At 34.4% G+C, this 15,825-nt stretch overlaps 1 long non-coding RNA gene across 2 annotated transcripts; it reads right to left on the bottom strand.

The window, feature by feature from the left end:
* Positions 1 to 7,899: 7,899 nt before the first annotated feature.
* Positions 7,900 to 14,671, bottom strand: LOC128554100 (uncharacterized). 2 transcript variants are annotated; one of them, XR_008369523.1, is made up of 2 exons: positions 14,269 to 14,671; positions 7,900 to 9,036 (listed from the first exon to the last, which is right to left on the bottom strand). It is a non-coding gene; the product is annotated as an uncharacterized LOC128554100 (long non-coding RNA). The 2 variants fall into 2 exon arrangements; XR_008369524.1 differs by having other exon boundaries at positions 7,900 to 9,050.
* Between the last annotated feature and the right edge of the window lie 1,154 nt (positions 14,672 to 15,825).

A 15,825-nucleotide genomic window follows, 5' to 3' on the forward strand; every position in this document is an offset into this window, starting at 1 on the left:
GTATCCAATCATTGGAACATGAAAAAGTGACATTAATTCATCCTGAGGACTTTCAGTATGTTGCTTCAGAAGATGATAGAGAGACATTCAATTCTTTCAGACATGACTGGATGCGATCATACCATAGACATAGATATGGACCATACACCATGCAAGCTGTCCAGCGCAGTTTACCATTCACTGGTTACCACGGCTACGATGGGTATCACATTCCTCCATTGCCGCCTTCTCATTACAACATTGCAGGGTTTCATCAACATGATTATATTGTTCATACACCAATGCCACTGTTTAATGAAATGCCATATTTTAGAAATACACTGTCAGAACAATGGTCGTTGCCATATCACTACAGACACCAATACATGTATTAAAACACAGTGGCAGAACATAGGCCGTTGCCATATCACTACAGACACCAATACATGTATTAAAACACAGTGGCAGAACAAAGGCCGTTGCCATATCACTACAGACACCAATACATGTATTAAAACACAGTGGCAGAACAAAGGCCGTTGCCACATCACTTCAGACACCAATACATGTATTAAAACACAGTGGCAGAGCAATGGTCGTTGCCATATCTCTACAGACACCAATACATGTATTAAAACACAGTGGCAGAACAAAGGCCGTTGCCATATCACCACAGACACCAATACATGTATTAAAACAAAGTGTCAGAGCAATGGTCGTTACCATATCTCTACAGACACCAATACATGTATTAAAACACGGTGGCAATCTTTTACTGCAAAATTTAGATTCGACTTATTATTGTCTTTATAACATCAGTGCCTTTTATAACTTTTTATATTTTTATATTTAAAGAAATTGTACATGTTGTGTATATGGTTTGTCCATCCTTATGTATAGGAATATAAATGTGGAATTTCAGTTACTGTTGTCCAAGTTGCGTTGAATTGGACAGAAAAAAAGATATACAGTATTATGATACATATATTAATATTGTTCATTCTTAAAGTTCACGAAAAGGCAAATAAATTCTCACTGAAGAGGACATTTGTGTTATTGAAACAACGTCATTGTTTTTCGCGTATGACTCAAAAAAATGTTATGAGCTCTAGCGAACTATCCCAAAAGTTGTGTGAATATCATTTGGTAGTTATAGTTGGGGACTGACTTGACAGTTACGTTCTGTTTGGTTTAGGCATGAATCTCTACATAAACACTTTAAAGAGCTTTCTTTCCAAAGTAAAAATATTAGTAGGTATACTTTGTTTGCTGCAGAAGTTGCACCAATAAGGGACTGCACATAATGATTTTAACAGCATAATTATCAAAGTCTCAGCGTCATAACGTTGTACATGACTATAAACCCATATTTTTATGTATAGGTTATAATCCTGTCTTTATTGCCCATCGTGTAACATTGCACAACAAGAGGGTCTGCAACCAACTTGTTGCGGTATCACTTTAAGTGTCCTCAAAAAGAAACCTTTTCTTTTGTTCCCTTGAAGGTGTCAAGTGTATGTTCATTGTGATCGCAGCATTGTTGCTCAACAGCAGTATTCGGGGGGAAATTTTCAGGGACAGTGTTTTTTTCTTTTTTTTTCGAAACAGGTTTTTTTAATATGTAATGTAACATCTCAATGTTTTGTTTTATTCGGTAAGAAAGCATGTTATACTGATTGGCTAAGTATAGGTTTCATACCACTGAAATTCTCTTAAGTTCTGAAAATGATATATCAAGAGTTAATTGTTAAATAAATGAACTGAATTAGTATAATGTAACCGTAACACAGGGATTCGAATAAAAGTTGTTGCATCGCCCAATATGGAAAATATTGTATCCTTTATGGAAATATATTGGACGGTTACGTCGTATATCTGACTGCAAGAGAAACAAGGTTATTATAACAGTGCCTTGGTCTGCAATGTTGTATTCAGCTCAAGTGGTATATAAATCTATTTCTATTATCTTAATCTAATTCTAGAAAAATAAGACTAAAAATCGTTGTTTTATGCGCCAACAAACCGTCATTTCTGACGTCAAGTTTGACATTACATTTAGTCCCCAAAGCAATTAGTCTCATTATTTAATATTCTTCCGGATTTGTGGTGTATTGAATACAGGATTTTGTTTTTGTTCGTGAAATGCATAACCTTAGGACGGCCAGCACATATTTATGCAATCTCGCCAGGCATATGTATGTTTTTGACAACAAAAAATGACGTCACTCGACCTTCAGCTATTTCTGGAAGTAAATAAAATGAAAGTAGAAATGCTAAACTTGAAAATGAAAGCCGCATTTTGATTCGTAAATAGTCAGGGGTCACGCGCAGGGGTCACCCCGTCTAATGCGCGTGGACTTTTTTTTTTTCTTTTGCTATTGGGGAGCCAATTTTCAGCACTTTATTACGAATTAAAATTACCTGGGCTTTAGTACAGCATGTCAGCTTTTACTCTATGAAAAAATATTTGAGCTCTGGATAAACACAACTCCCACAGGGGTCCGTAACTGACCAAGTGTACATTGATAATTTTGGAACTTCATCAAATCGCTCAAAATGTCATTTTTGATGTTGTCTAAGAGTGTCAGTATATGCCTCAGATGTAAGATATAACCGTATTTGAGAGCTGCAGACCTAGACATTTCAGAAATATTTTCAAAATAAGTTTCGTATAATAAATGTTGTTTCTACGGAAGCGTGAACGGGCCATCAGACGCTAATACGTTTTAGTACGTTAAGGCTGTGGAAAGGATATAAAAGAATTGGTATTGTGTATTGTCCCAATTTTGCCGATTTTTGAAACTAATTAGGATTTTAATGATGTATGGGTTATGTCTGGAATTTTGCTAGATGAAAATTACTCATATTTTTGCAATTAAGATGGCATTTCCCTGGTCTGCACAGGAATAACCAATTATCTGTACATATCAGTAAAATTTACAATCCTCTGTTATTGACTATATGTCAAGTCTACAGAGGTTATATTGGTCCCTTATCAGACTGGACCAGACAGGATCCTGTTTATTTGGGATTAAAATGTACATCATTTAGGGGTTTGAGGGTTACTGACTCTAAGAGGCCACCATAGGAAAATGCAGTAGTGATGATGTCTAGTACACAAGCAGCCGACGACAGGTTATGGTGAACAAACAGTAAGTAAACAGGTAAATTTTAGTTACGAATTATATCGCGAAATTTAAGCGGGCGTCACATACAAAGAAAATGCGTGTAGAGAAATTATCATTTAATATTTTCGCTGTAAATTTTCAGTATCGATAAAGAATAGACTTAGCTTGAATTCCTGTGCATTATAATAAGATGTTAACATAAAACTAAGCTAAATTAGAGAAAAACAGCCGATTTTCAATAAAAATTATCTGTAAAATGTCATACTGCGCGATCGTAAATACCTATTTTATTTTAATGAGTAAATAAATTTAAATGGCTGCGACAACTGAAATCAGACTTTCGGCTAGAATATGCATAAAAAAGAAAAAAGATGAAAGAAAAAGTAGGAAAATATTTAATAATAAAAGCATGAAATCAATTTAAAAACATGAAGTAAAACGTTATAACCAACACACTTAGAACGGTTAAACTACATAGAGTAGCATATTTATCGATACTACATATATAAAATTATTCACGATTCCCATTGTTACAATATTCCAATTCATGCTTTATTTCATGCCTCAAAGTCTTTACCATAATTTTGTTTATGCATATTTGATCATGCTTTACAAAATATTTTCGTGATTAAGCGATTTAAAACTTGCATTACAAGTGCATTACAAAAAACCCCTTCGCGATTTTTACAATGACAAAACCCACTTAAGGGGAAAATTCACATCGAAGCTCTGGAGAGGGGTAGGCTGCTGTGTACATTATACCTACTCCCACCAGAAAAGTAACCGACCAGTTAAAAGTTGGGCCCTGGAAATATGTAAAGAAATCCCTGCATATTGAGCGCTGTGATGAAAAGCAATGAACCAGTAAACCCTACCACGACGTGGTGTTTGCAGAGTTCAGCTCTTCAACGGGGAAGGTATGATTGGTGTACTAACTTAAACCGTTCAAATGGATTCGGTCTCTACTCTACCCTAGAGCTAGCTTCCATTTGAACTTACCCAATGATAAAAGTGTACTATAACTCTTTTTATACTAGGATCAAAGGGGGTTTTGCCCTCCTTGTGAAAACCCCCTTCACCATAGTATAAAAAGGGTTAAACTTAATAGTACACTATTATAGTACACTATTATCATTAAAACTTAATAGGAAAATTTCTAAGTTTAAGTTTTTCATATATGTGCCATATTTACATATATATATGTAACTCATCTAGACAGGTTGAGGCTGAAGTTTTCTATGACAATTTATTGTCATCCATTTATACTCTTCAAAATGAAGGACCAATTACTTTGTGCGGAGATAGGCGATAATGATAACATCATTTCAGGAATTGACAGTTTACCTGAATAATATAATGTTGATTTTTGTATGAATGGTCATGGTGAAAAATTATTACAATTTTTGATGGACATGCGTTTTAAAAGGAAGGAACTAGCTATGTAATAATGATTTCCCCTCAATATCCACTAAAGGTTGTTTTTATTGTGCAACATGAAAATTTACATTGTTGTAATGATTTTAAGGTAACATGAGTTGAAGATTTGTTGAAGTTCAAGATGTAATTGGATTAACACCTGTGTCTATACCTGATCATCCAGTTTTGTCATGTTTGTTTTATTTACAGTATTTTCAGAGGATAATGCTTTCTCACTTATCGGACAGAAAAATCTCTATTTTTAGAAATGCTGGAAAATCTTATCTCACATGGGTTATCCCACACTCCTGTGACGGACTACTTTATGCACTGAATATACATATTATTTATGTAAAATAATTAAAAATCAGGTACCTTCATCTTTTTTCTCCGTTCCTTATAGTGTATTTCTCGATTCAAAATTCGTTACTTTATGATAAGCACGTACCGTTCGCTACAAACGATAAAACTAAGCGGAACTTTGTTATTGTGCGTCACTGAAATGTCATCACGTCACTTCTGCTTACGGACGTCAATTTCCCGCGTTTTAAATATTTCCATATTTTCATGCTTGTTTATAGGCTATATACCAATAAAAGAATTTGTTCTTTGTTTCATATAAAATTCAGCTACTTCAGACCAATTTTGTTACAGTTTCTAGATTTTCACTCCGTCGTAGACCTATTTTCCACAAGATATCCATACATTTGCTTCAAGAAAACGAAAAGAAAAAGGGGTGTTGAATAGTATGCAGTGAAATGCAAGTCAACTGAAGTCAGGTACCCTCATATTGCCGCATTTCAGAAAGCGGTCCGCAGAATAAACACCCTACTTTCGTTTTCAAGTAAACAACTCGAAAACATGCCAGTATTAGCATGAAACGTGTCCTATTTTATGTAAAATTCATTCCACGAGTGAAATAATGCCCATTTGGCCCCCGATTTACGCGCAAATGCGCGAAAAATGGAAAAATTAGGATCTATTTATTAGGGACTTCTTTCGACTACACCACGGAAGCACATTTTGGACCGAATTACTGCATTATAACCTATATTGTTTCAGCTGTGGTAAGTGAGAGATAGAATCCATCATTGGTGTTCGGTGAAGATTGGAAATCCCAACCCTCGGGCGCAACGCTCAAGTCTTAAACTCGGCACAGCCTCGTTTAAGACTTGAGCGGTGCGCCCTCGGGTTGGGATTTTCTGATCTTAACCGAAGACCAATGACAGATTCCCTATAGCTTTAATATAGATGTACATGCTCATGAATAGAATTTTTTTTTATGATAAAACTGACTTGAAAAATATACCTAATAGTTTCATAGAGTGAGATTCCATAATTCACAAGGTTCATGATGTTGTTTTTAAATTAAAACAGGGAATGAAATGTCAAACTGATATTGACAGTGTTTATAATGATCTATGTAAATTCCTCAAAGAGGAAATATATGAAAATATCAACCGTAGAATTATCTATTTGTCTAAAAGATATAATAAGAAACGTTGTATTTCTTAACCATGGTGGAATGATGACCTATCCTACCTTTTGAATTTCCTCTGCATATCAGAAGGAAAATGGCTAAAATGTGGATCTGCCTCTCAGTCTGAAAAAAGAGCTCTAAAATTTATTTAGTACAGCTCGCAAACAATTTGATTGAGCAGTCCAACGAGCAAAACGATTTAACTGGGTCTCTTTTCAAGAAGACTTAGCTGCAGACTGTGATACAAATCAGCAAAAATTTTGGAAATTAAGGAAAAGTAATTATTGCTCCTATTCCAAAGTCTAGCAACGTGGATCCCCGTGATCCATTATCTTACCGTGGAATAGCCTTATCCTTGTCAATGTACAAAGTCTTACGTTCTGTATTGAATAATAGATTGTCTGTCTGGTTGGAAAACAATGATATATAAGCAGATGAAAAAATGGTTTTAGGAAATCTAGAATTATTATAGATCATGTATCGGCTCTTTCTAATATAATTGATATATGAAGAAGCTTGAACAGTCCACCTTTTGTGCATTTATTGATTTCAGAAAAGCTTACGATTTCATAGACCGCAATCTGCTGTGGAAGAAACTTATTGATATTTGCATAACGGGTGGCATGTTTAATGCTTTGAAATCATTGTATCATCTGTATAATCATGTGTTAGAATTAATGGCTGATAAACTGACTGGTTTGAAAACACGTGCTGTCTACGTCAAGGTTTCTCTTTATAAACTTTGCTTTTTAATATATCTTTAAATGACTTGATTACGCAGATAAAAGCTACAGGTAGAATTGTTCATATATATAACGAAATATTCTGTATTCTGCTGTACGCAGATTATATTGTGCCTGTAGCTGAAAATGAAAATGATCTTCGATCATCAGTATTTACTTGATTCTTTATCAAGTTGGTGTTCTGTGAAATTTTTGTAAACCCAAATATAGCAATATCATACATTTAAGATCACCTTCTGTTACAAAAACACCAAAATCAGACATATGATACATAGAAAAATATGAAAAATAAAACAGATATAGATACATTAAAAAATGATCTGTGGTGACCGAACCCGTGGTAACATGCGTGGAAGTCAGACACCTTACCACACGCCACTATGTCATCAGTTAACTGTATATGTTACTTTAATAATATAGATATTTTCAGGATACAAATATTGCGTAAAATAACGAAAACGTCCGAAAATATTGGCGAAGATTAATGAGTGCAAGGTCAATACTTACGAACAATAACATCAACAAACATTCAAAATTTCGTTCGATTACAAATAAACAAACCAAAAGGTGGAGGTATATAATAAAAGGGTCATTACAACAGTAGCTCGATCTGAGATCTGGGATTTGTATTCGACTCGAGAGGATTTTGCAAGGACGGCAAAATCCACTCGAGCCGAATACAGCATCCCAGATCGAGCTACTGTTATAATAACCCTATTGTATTGCAAATGAATTGATATATAAATACATGTGATTCAAACACCTAAACATGTCGGAGAACTTACACAATCTGAAGGGAGTGATCAGATCACAGGTCATATGACACCTTTTTAGCGTATTGCTTTTTAAAATATCTACCGTTATAATTATAAATATGATTTTTCGGAAAATACATTTTTGAAAAATGTCAAATCTATAAATAAACTGATATTACCTCTTGGATCTTTTCCAATCTTCTAAAATTAACTACGTAATTAAATTTAACAAGAGTGTATAATATAGAACGCCGAACACGACTTTAAACCTTTATTGTTATTCGGCTGTACCAACTTGCCATTTGACAGTGATAATTTGTCATTCATAGAGGACCATTTGTTAGAATGACTACAGTTATTTTACTACCCGAAATTCTACACAAGAAACAACTGCAATATTCACAGTTTACTACATGTTTATTTGTACATTTAGGTATTATGACATTCACATAGGCTATACTGATTATAGGTGCATATGATACTACAAGCAACAACTTTAATTATGTAATTCATACTTATATATGAAAGTTATTATAAATAGTATGGCAAAGTTTGGCCACTCCATTGTTTGTAACAACCCTGTCGACCGGGAGGAAACCAGACGCGCCTGTAAAGCACCACATCATTACTCCACGGTTTGCTGTGGAAGCAACAGTCAGCACCACACGAACGCAAGGGATACCACAGTACACCAAGTAAACCAAACACCCCCATAACTCGACGGTTGGCTGTCAAAGTAATGAGGAATATTTAGCGTACCAACGGAGCCAGGCAACGTACTGTGATTCTAAGCAAAGCGAGCAAGGCTACAGTACACCACAATATTTAGCGGACCAACGGAGCAAGGCAACGTACTGTGATTCTAAGCAAAGCGAGCAAGGCTACAGTACACCACAATATTTAGCGGACCAACGGAGCAAGGCTACAGTACACCACAGTAAATTAAACATTCCCCATAACTCGACGGTTGGCTGCCAAAGTAATGAAGGAATATTTAGCGGACCAACGGAGCAAGGCAACGTACTGTAATTCTAAGCAAGGCAACTATACTATAATGAGCAAGGCTATGACATAAGCAAGGCTATGACACATTTAAGCAAGGCTAGTCAGATATTGCCAAAGCACTAGAGCAATACCTTTTACACAGTAACATCCATACTATGACAACGTTCGTAAGCACGCCCGATCGCCCCCGCGGTCGACAGAACTTTTCTCGGCCCTTAATATATTAGGAGTGACATCAGTATAAAGATAAAGAAGATTAATTTGAATTTTAGATTCACTTTAAATAAATTCTTATCAGTATAACTAAAATGTCTATATTTTTTCTTTTTTCTTTTGGTCCTCAATGCATAACTTGGTAAATTGTCATCTAGGTTTCTCATCATCAGCCATCTGGAAAAAGTTAATACCAAATTGGATTTGTCTGTTTCACGATTGATTTGTAGCCCAGGAATCTGTTCAATTTTGTATCTGTGTAAGGTGCCTGCATTCTGTTCACTTCCGATGTTAACATCCAAATGGCAGCATATCATCTGTAACATAAGTACTTCACAGAACAGTCAGATTGCCATAGCAGAATTTAAAATGCGATAATATAATTAGTTTTAGCATAACAACAGAAATTTTTATTATTGGGGTGTGGCGGGTGGGGAATTTAACATCGATCTGAAACGCTAGCCAGTACACCTTAAATTCAACTGTGAATATTGCACGTGATCCGAAGTTAATATAACGCTTGAGTGGTTCCCAGACGCTAAGGCGTTCATCATTACTCTATTGTTTAGACAGGTAACCAATAAATCACAAAACCAGATTACTTGACAACAAGGATAGTTTCTAGTTTACACACCTAGCAACAAGATATCCATTCATTTCGTGAGAAAATAAATGTAATTATTTTTAGGCAAAATAATTTTTATTATTTTACTACCCGAAATTCTACACAAGAAACAACTGCAATATTCACAGTTTACTACATGTTTATTTGTACATTTAGGTATTATGACATTCACATAGGCTATACTGATTATAGGTGCATATGATACTACAAGCAACAACTTTAATTATGTAATTCATACTTATATATGAAAGTTATTATAAATAGTATGGCAAAGTTTGGCCACTCCATTGTTTGTAACAACCCTGTCGACCGGGAGGAAACCAGACGCGCCTGTAAAGCACCACATCATTACTCCACGGTTTGCTGTGGAAGCAACAGTCAGCACCACACGAACGCAAGGGATACCACAGTACACCAAAGTAAACCAAACACCCCCATAACTCGACGGTTGGCTGTCAAAGTAATGAGGAATATTTAGCGTACCAACGGAGCCAGGCAACGTACTGTGATTCTAAGCAAAGCGAGCAAGGCTACAGTACACCACAATATTTAGCGGACCAACGGAGCAAGGCAACGTACTGTGATTCTAAGCAAAGCGAGCAAGGCTACAGTACACCACAATATTTAGCGGACCAACGGAGCAAGGCTACAGTACACCACAGTAAATTAAACATTCCCCATAACTCGACGGTTGGCTGCCAAAGTAATGAAGGAATATTTAGCGGACCAACGGAGCAAGGCAACGTACTGTAATTCTAAGCAAGGCAACTATACTATAATGAGCAAGGCTATGACATAAGCAAGGCTATGACACATTTAAGCAAGGCTAGTCAGATATTGCCAAAGCACTAGAGCAATACCTTTTACACAGTAACATCCATACTATGACAACGTTCGTAAGCACGCCCGATCGCCCCCGCGGTCGACAGAATTTTTCTCGGCCACAATAAATTTGCCAAAATTTATCCCCCAAAAATTCTGAGTAAGATTTCTTAAATCAAATATTGTACTTTTATCACAATCATATTTGTTCTATAAACGAACCTAATTGAACCATGTAACTTTAAATATAAATAAATTGGCAACTTAACAGACATGACATGCACGGCAAAATCTTGCCAACATCACGTGCAGATTAAATGAAATCACGTTAAACCTGTGTATAAGACCTTTTTATATCTAGAAAGAACTTTTAACCAAATCGTTGTTTTCGTGATAATGGTGTATAATACAACTCAGGTTCAACCTTTGAACGAAATAAGTAATAGATTATGTAAAATTTATTTGCTTTGAATACAAATTTGAGTTAAATAATTATGTCCCAATTAATCTATTTAAAATCTGAATCCAACCTCTTACCCCATTAATTTAGGCGATAAAAACTGTCTCCTTTCAACGAGTTCGGAAATTAGTCGTATTAGACATGACGATATAATACAATTCACTTCTATACAAATCTTAATAGTAATACAATAGATTTCTTCGGTCCAGTAGCACCAACAAACCATTCTATAAATAGATTGCACAATCGCACTGAAGTCCCATTACGAATAAATGATCAGGCATGCACGTGTCTATTTCAATATTACACTTCGCTTCGGTTAGCGACACACTTCTCTGACTGACATAATCTGACCTAATTTTAACCTTGTAATCGTGTTTGAATATCTATAAATAGTTTCCTCAAAACAAAGTCAATGTGTTGCCTTCATATTTGCGTGACTAAATGAAATGTTTTCTTTGAAAAACTTGTATTTATCTCGTATTTTTGTATGTATATAAACTGAGAACTTATGAATAAACTTGAAACTTATATGGTGTTTCAAAATCTTAACACGCACACGAATACGAATTCAATCCAATGCCTATAAATGACGTTGACATGTCTGTCTTAAGTAAAAGTATCAGTTAAGTTTTGTCAATTCCAAAGAAATATTTAATGTATTTAGACTTAAATTGTTTATATAGCAAATTCGGTAATGATGATCTTAATCCAACAAATTTTGCGCGATCCACGGAATTATTGAGATAAGTTTTCATAATGGACAATATCCCTACTCGCTAAGATTGCCCCGTCATAAATATAAAGAATCTGAACATGGAATAATTTTGACTAATTTGTAAATTCTACATACACTGATTTAAAAACCCGTTTTGACCCTGCCAACACTTACACAATGTTGTGTCGCATTTCTAAAAGAATTCCAGAAGTTTTAGACTGCGGCTACAATTGACCTTTATAAAGCAGAAGCTTAAAACTGGTTTGCTCTTTTGATGTCTGATGTGACTTACAAACATCGAATACCGATTATCGTGATACAAATTTATATCGTTGACATGTGTTATATGATCTATTCGAAAATGATTTGGTGTTGACAGTTCGCCTACTCAGACCAGACCAAAAATAAGACGATTTTTTTTTTTTAAATATATAACTTAGCGGACAACTGGTATGATCAACTAAACCCAGTATTACCCGTTCCTGTGACAACCTTCTAAATTCGCTACACAAATGATAAACTTGTCCTGAACAGCCAAGTATGTTGTAATAGAATTTGATAATTTAAAAGAAATGTTAAGAACAATATGATACGCGATGTTGGAATTGGCCTAAAAACATACCAGCTTATCTTATATTTACAACTATGATATTCTATTATAATCTTTAATTACAAAACAAACAGTGACACTGTCAATGGGAACAATTGAAAAAACAGTTATATCTGCTGTTATCCCCCGTGAATACCATCCAAAATAACATGTTACCTGACACAAGTAACCTTAGAAGTAAAGCCCTTCAAAATAAATATATAACAGCTGTATGTTAGAATTCGAAACAAATGTCTATCAAGAATTAATGACAATCCTTAAATTTTGTAGAAAAGCTAACCACATTATTTATATATATATTTATTTATTTATTTATTTTACTCTAATATTCTCATGGTCATACCGATATAATCCCAAACTATATTAATTAATATAATTAAGGTGATTTGACTTAATTCAATTAAACCTTCCTTCCTTTTTTAAAAACAAATACATGTACTGTATATACAAAACAAAACTTTCTAAGAATAATGAAATAGTTGGGCTGGACCACAAGTTCATAACATTACTAACTCGGTCCGCCCCAGATTTTTTTTTTTTTTTTTTTTTAACAAGAAATGCTTAAGACCAATTGAGCGTTGTTTACTTTAAACTATATGTATTACAGGAAATGCAAAACAGCCTCTCAAACATTTAATGTAGCTAATGGTCATGTACGAAAGTTCGAGCTTTGACAAAAAATTCCTCTCCAACTCCAAAACAAAAACGCAGTAAATGCAACATTCTCCGGTATCGGATGGGTCCAAAACACCAAACAAAAGAAACTGTTAAATACATTTCAACTTCTTAACACAAAAGACCGCATGCATTTTGTTTTAAAACCTCTTGTGAGCATTTGACGTCGATATGAATAAAAAGATAAAGTAAGATTTTTTGTAACGATATCTTTGATAAAAGGGGAATCTAATATTGAAACAATTATCCATTACAAAACAGTTGTACTACTTTTGAATCGTACTGACTGACTGTAAAGAAAACCCAGATTTAATATAAAGAAAAGAAAAGCATAATCAACTGTTCTAATAACGTTATCATTTTCTATTTATAACTATATATTAAAGAACTGTATTCGTTTGTATTCAATGACGGTAACTATACACGATTTGCATGAAAAATAAGAGGTACACAAGAATTTAATTTGAAATTGACCGTGACATATTCTAGGCCAAGACAATGTGTTTAATGTCTTAACATTTTATTGAATTGATATAGCAATATGTATGTAAATCTACATCCATGTATTTGGTTACATTTCAATCACTCTTTGTTTCTGCAATATTAGGCAATTTTTCATCTATCCCTTAAAAACTATGCTGAAAAGATATTGTATAAATAAGTTTGCAAATAACATTGCGCGAACCAATTTATCCAGGAACAGCCTAAATTTACACCTGACAACTTTGTATAGCTGTATATTACCTGTATTACAAAGAAAAACATTTCAAAGGTCGACATGCAACCCTAACAAATTCGACCTCTTTATTTTTGTTAGATTTTATCCAATCTGAAATTAAACAGTGGATCTTAAATTCTTATTATTTGAATGCACGTGGACTCGTATACATTAATGAGATCATTCAGGGGCAAATTTGTAAGCACTTCTAAATCATAAATTTTGACTAGTGAATTTGCTGATTTTAAGATCCCGATAGAACTATGCTGTGTAACCTGGTCAGACTTGTGCAGGTGCCTACGTTTCACGTATGCCGGCGGATTCTCCCGGTCCTGTGCTACTTATCGCAGGATGACAGCCGGTGATTGTAAGCGCATGTATGATAAAAACTTACTTTAACATCAATTGACATAAAGCTACTAGTATAAAAAATAAAACAAATTTATCTACTATCTAAGACGCTAGTTTTTCCTTAAAATCTTTCTGCCCAGTTCCGATAAACTCGTCCAAACTTAACCCGCATACTCATGATACTGGGCCATTCACTATTTAGACAATTCAACGGTCCCTTTTAGATTCCAAGGCGAGATTAATGTAAGACCCTCTGCAAATATGCTATTTAATTGCTAGAAATAAATGTGCAAAGTATCCTCGTCCTATGCAACGTGACGTCACTAACTTGCTCTACGAGCACCTTGCGAATAGTTAGCGGAAATGCTATTTGTGAATCTCGTGTTTTGGAAGTACCAGAAAAACAAATTTTACAGTTGTTAAACGAGAAACTCTAATGGTTTGGTTCGAATCTGCAATTCATAAGAATTAGGGCCGCCACACCCCATATTTAGATTCTCAACAGAAGAACGGTAATTATTAGACTAACAAAATTATTTGCGTGTTTCAAATCAATAGCAAAAGACCTACCAGCATTTGTTTGATGCATGAGATTTATTGGCAAATCCACCGTCTTTTGTTTGCTTTCCTTGGACATCCTCCAAACAAGCTGGCTTGCCTCTACGTTCCTGGCGCGCTCTGTATCGTCCACGTGGCAAGTAGATCTAGCTATTCAATTTAACATCGATCTGAAACGCTAGCCAGTACACCTTAAATTCAACTGTGAATATTGCACGTGATCCGAAGTTAATATAACGCTTGAGTGGTTCCCAGACGCTAAGGCGTTCATCATTACTCTATTGTGTTTAGACAGGTAACCAATAAATCACAAAACCAGATTACTTGACAACAAGGATAGTTTCTAGTTTACACACCTAGCAACAAGATATCCATTCATTTCGTGAGAAAATAAATGTAATTATTTTTAGGCAAAATAATTTTTATTATGTGTATTATCCTCGTTAAATAAGGTTATTATGTATAGGTTAATAATTGGGAGAGCGGTGCCTTTGAGTGATAATGGCCCTGGCAAGGTCATAATGGCCCGAGGGCTATTATCTTCTTCCAGGGCCATTATCACTCAAAGGCACCGCTCTCCCATGTATTTACCTGTTTATTACATGTTTACCAATAATATAGTAAGAAATGGTTTTTTGTATCATTTTTACGGGTACTTGCATCTTCTGGCACAATAAAGTTCAGCTTTTCAGTTTCTGTATTAGTTCTATTTGTATAAAAGTCTATTTAGCCTACTGTATAAAATCAAATACCTGGATAGTTGTACTTTCTTGCTTATTGCATAATTGAGGGATAAAAATACGTTATTTCACGAAGAATACACGATGTTACGCTCAAGATGATAAAATAAAACGGAAATATTCGCTGTTTTACCTCCATGAAAGCCATGACGTCATTTCTGTTTACGGACGTTAATTTCCCGCGCTAAAGCCAGGGCCATTATCGATAATGGCCCCGGGGCTTATTTTGATAATGTAATAATGATGCATGACGCAATGCGATAATGAGAGAATTTTCAATACAAATTTGTTACTATTTATAGGTACTCATGTAATAATATCATAATTGTAAATATAATAATAATAATAATAACTATTATATAATAATAACTATTATTATTATTAAAGTGACTAACCAATACAAGCGAAATTAAATAATTTCTCAAAAAATCCATAAAAAGTGAGTACTCTGAAAGCGACTAGTGTACAAACTTATTGACATAAGATTTTTGTAAGATATTCTTACATATAACCAAAACTACTGCGGAAAAGGTAGGAAAGCGTTGCACGTTTTGAATAATGCAGAAAATTTACATTCCTCCAATCATTTACTGCAAATAACTTGATATTAATAGCGATTGCTAACTTTTATATTGAATTAATATTTATTTATATCACTTTTTGTCTAAATTATCGTATAGACATCGAAATGTTCAACTTGTCATTCTTAGTATTCTTATTATATTTATATCTCATTCGAATGTTATTGCATGTTACTTGTATTCGAATATTGTGTCATTCATGGTATTATTCATCATTCTTAGTATATGAATTTAGTAATGTCATCGGT

Source organism: Mercenaria mercenaria, chromosome 2 (assembly GCF_021730395.1).
Source record: "Mercenaria mercenaria strain notata chromosome 2, MADL_Memer_1, whole genome shotgun sequence".
NCBI lineage: Eukaryota > Metazoa > Mollusca > Bivalvia > Venerida > Veneridae > Mercenaria > Mercenaria mercenaria.